The sequence below is a fragment of the Lactuca saligna genome, chromosome 7, assembly GCF_052625555.1.
Source record: "Lactuca saligna cultivar CGN05327 chromosome 7, ASM5262555v1, whole genome shotgun sequence".
Lineage (NCBI taxonomy): Eukaryota > Viridiplantae > Streptophyta > Magnoliopsida > Asterales > Asteraceae > Lactuca > Lactuca saligna.
In genome coordinates, this window is record NC_136423.1 from 154,661,049 (window position 1) to 154,665,609 (window position 4,561).

At 34.2% G+C, this 4,561-nt stretch overlaps 1 non-coding gene across 1 annotated transcript; it reads right to left on the reverse strand.

Moving 5' to 3' along the window:
• Window positions 1–4,248: 4,248 nt before the first annotated feature.
• On the reverse strand, window positions 4,249–4,355 carry LOC145007674 (small nucleolar RNA R71). The gene has a single exon (XR_013663047.1). It is a non-coding gene; the product is annotated as a small nucleolar RNA R71 (small nucleolar RNA).
• Window positions 4,356–4,561: the final 206 nt, after the last annotated feature.

The window sequence follows — 4,561 nt, forward strand, 5'->3', positions numbered from 1 at the left end:
GGATGCTTATGCTCACCAAAATCGGACACTAGAAAAGAATAAAGAGGGCAAACCGATTTTAGAAGTGTGGCATTGCTCTCAAAGTTTATTCCAAGTGGATTTGGTGTTGTGTGAGACATCTGAGGCATCACACTTGTGGTGCTAGGCTCACAAGGTTTTCAAGGAATCCAAATTACTACAAGGTGTGTATTTCTAGCTATCTTTTATGTTTAAAGCTCCCCACGTATGCTAGATAGGATTAAGAACCTTGGAAATCAAAATTTTCATGTATTTTAGACAAACATAGATCCAAGGTTTCTAGGGATGCTTGTACACCTTAGGAGTGTTAGAATGCTCAAAACCCTTCAGGATCAAGGGCTTTCCTTTTAAGATCACTTTTGTCTATCGTTTTCACGTTCGCATTGATTACAACACCACAATCTCTGAAACAATTTGGATTATTTTTCTATGATAATTTTTCGACCAAAACACTAGTGTCTTAAACTCCATCTCATTTGTCACATACACACAAGTTTAATTAGATAAAATCAAATGGGTCCAAAACTTTGTACATGACATATTAGTTCATACCTTATGTTTTAATACTTGGATACTCTCTTTAGAAAAATATTATTTTAATAAATTAATAATTTCTCTAATTAAATACAAAAGTTGGTAGTATTTATTAATAATCATATTCATAAAAATATTCAATAAGCGGATGCTAATGGTGTAACCCTATATGAGCATATGTTATTAGCAATATCATTCTAAAATGATTCTTGAGCATATAGATCCAACAACTTCCCAGTTATGCAAAATGCGTTATATATTGAGAGAGATAGTGATTGGTCTCTAGCAACGTTTCACAACCCCAACAACGCAAGATGAGGTTCCATTCATCAACATCTAATTCTTAAGAGCCCAAAACGCCAATTGATCTCTAAGGTGGTGTATTAGTTATCCCTTTATCACTTACATCATGTTGAACATGAGACATAGATCAAAATAAATCTCATCTTGACTACATAAATTTGTCATGTAATTCATTTTATACCCAATGATGGCCTTTATAAACTAACTTTTAAAAAAATGATGATTAACCATATCAAAGCACATCAATCCCCACACTTAAGACCCAACTATCCATCTCATGTCGAAGAATATAAAGAGACAACCTTTTATCAAGTATCACTCTTGACTACAATCCATGAAGTGATCTTGTTGTAGGTCATATCCAATACTTCTTCTCCAATAAGTACATATGAACTTGGTTACAAAGCTTTTCTATTTTCATCTATATGAAAATCAACGAATCTAATTGTTAACTGAGCTCGGCCGATTACACGCATTGCATTCTCCCATTTTTCTTACAAAAATTGTTTTCAAGAAAATATAAGTTTGGTTTCTTTTTGAAAAGGAATTGTTACCATTTCCTCAGTTTGAGTTCTGATACACCCAAATGTGTGCTTGAATCTCTCAAACCAAGGCTCTGATACCAACTTGTAAGGGCCTAATTTTTAGAAAAAATTTAAACTTTTAATTCCACAAACATCATCCATAGGAAGTACAAAAATCCCAATACATATCCATATTATTTTTGAATCCAAAGTACAAAAAGCTAATGGTGAAAACACTAGTGAATGCATGCCACATCATCAAGTCGTGCCCCTGCTCCTTATCAATAGAAGTACCTGAAACATTCAATAAAACTATAAGCACAAACTTAGTGAGTTTCCCAATCACACAAATCATATAATCACATAATGTCATCCTCATACATATACATACAAGGTTGCCATGGACTCCATCCATGGTCTTCAATGGAATGTCATGGGCTACTCCTATGGTCTTATATCCTTATGTCATAGGTTCCCCTCATGGTCTTGCCAAGTTTCATGGGCACCTCACATGGTCTTCACATAAACCCATACATATATCAAATAACAAACCATTACACATTCCAATACTAATTGATATTGCCATATTTATACATATTTTTAGGCAATATTGATTTACATTTTTACTAATTATTTGGTTATTTGCATAGAATATTGGTACTTATAAGCTTAATTATTATTTTGTAGCCAAATAGAAGCATTTTCGAAGAAAGGGACCAAAAATGAAAAAACATGGAACTTTGTAGTCTTGGAGCATAAAAGTAGAAGAAATCCACGGACTTAGCTAAAATCATGACGTGAACCACAAGTTCACAACGTGGACTTGAATCTTCCAGAAGATAAATATGTGTGAAGTAAGAATCCGTGTCCGATAAGGATACCTCTTAAGTCACGACGTGAAGCTTCCTGTCACGATGTGAATCACGACTTTCGGGAAAAGTATAAAAACACTCGATCTTTACGATTTTAAAGACTTTTTGGCTGCCTTGGAGGGTTCTTGGAGACGACTTTCAAAAGAAGGAAAGGTTTGGAATCGGTTTTCAACACCAAGGAAGAAGAAGTTCATAATTTGATTCATAGATTGGTATACTTAAACATGTTTTTGATTATGGAATTTGTTTGTTTAGTTGCTAGAACGTCTAGCTAAATCTAGCTGCTTCTGTTAACTATATGAAGTTGGAATTCATGGTTTTAATGCATTAGATTTGACTTTTTTTGTTGGTAATATGCTTGTGTTGGATTGATTTTACCTAGTATGTTTTTTATATATGTGATTGCTTAAAATTCTTGTTCTATGTAGTTAGTGAATACAAAATCTGCATGAATGTGAATACCTAATAATTCAGTGAACACTATTTTATTAGAGTTAAGATCAAACCAATCTTAGTTAAGCAATTGAATTATTAAATTTAAGTTGTGCTAGAGAACTCATGATTATGACCATAATGTGTGTTTATCAAATCAATCTTGCATAGCTCCAAACTCATTTAATAATTGATTATATGTTAACTATTGTGTGACCATACATAGATTTACATGAATTGATTAATGTTAGTAGATTTAGAACTAAATTGCTAATACTGTCTTAATTGGTAGCCAATAGTAATTGTCATAGCTAATGTATAACCCATTGAGTGAAAGTGGATTCGAACTAACAGAAGTGTTTTGTTTATTGATTGAGTTTGTGTTAAAGAATTAAGTTCATCTAAACTTGTAAAATTAGATAAAACCCTCTTCTTTGTTAATAATTAGGTTAATTTAGTAGTAGATAAATAAATCAGTCAAAACCGTTCCCTGTGATCGACACCCTACTTACCCAAACTATTCTATAATTTGACTAGGTACACTGCCTAGGTGCAATTTAGTTAGTTGAGTTAGTTAGGTTATAAATATAATATTAGGTGTAGCTTATTGCATGCATCAAGTTTTTGGCGTCGTTTTCGGGGAACGACTTAGTTGATTTTTTTATTTATTTTCTTTAGATTGATCAATCCTTTTTGTGGGGGTAAAACCTACAAAAAGTTAATTTTCCAGCTTTAGTTCTTGTTTCAGTACCTGATTCACAACGTGAGCCTTAAGCTCATGACGTGAATTTAGTTATTCTTCGCTTTCTTTCTTTTTCTTTTATTTTAGTTTTTGTTCAGTTTAACGTTTTGATTTTTTGTTTATTTTGGAGGAGTTCATGACTAGAGGCCCTAACACACCTTTGGTACCACCACTTGAAGATCCAGAGTCAGCCCTTCATAAAAAGAAAGATAAGAACATGAAAGGAGATCAAACACCGAAGAAGACACCTTTACAAGAATTCAATTTAGTGTTCTCAAAGAAGTCAAGAAAGAAAACAGAAGATTCGAGTTCATCTTCAAAGAACAAGAGTAAGGATGAAAACTTAGATCAAATACATGTCCAAACCGAATCCGAATACGATACTGAGCCCAAATTTGAATTATTTACGAGTGAACCCGGAAACAAGCCAAGGAACGAGATGGAAAACATTGAAGAAATGTCAATGGGAGCTTACAGGAAGCGAATAAGAGACGATGTTGGTCCAGGTTTAGTATAACCTGCCATACCTGCCACTGCCACATTCGAGTTGAAAGGACATATCCTTATTGCACTAAAGGATATTCCCTTCTATGGAAAACATCATGAGGGTGCGTTTAAGCACTTAGATGAAGTCAATGACATTGCAGACTATTTTAATGTCCCGAGTGTTAATAGATATATTGTCGTGTTAAGGACGCTTCCTGTTACTTTTAACGGAGCTGCGAAAAATTGGTAAAGGCACTTCCACCTGGTACAATCACTACTTGGGCTCAGATGTGCGAACAGTTTTTAGACCAAATATTTCCCACCATCCAAGATAGTTAAACTCAAAAAGGTGATAGCCAATTTTGAGAAAAACCTGGGTGAATCACTTTACGAGGCATGGGAGCGTTACAAGGGGTTGTTAAGGAATTGTCCTCAACATGACCTTAACATTCAACAAGAGGTGTCTAAATTCTATGATGGGGTCAATGTATTGACAAGGCAACTCCTTGATTCTCAAGGACCACTTACAAAGAAAAATCTGGCCGAAGTCAAGGAACTAGTTGAAGAATTTGCAAAGCATTCTCGTGAATATCACAACCCAAGACAAGATGGAATAAAAGGTAGTGGAGGTGCACATTCTGAAGAAATGG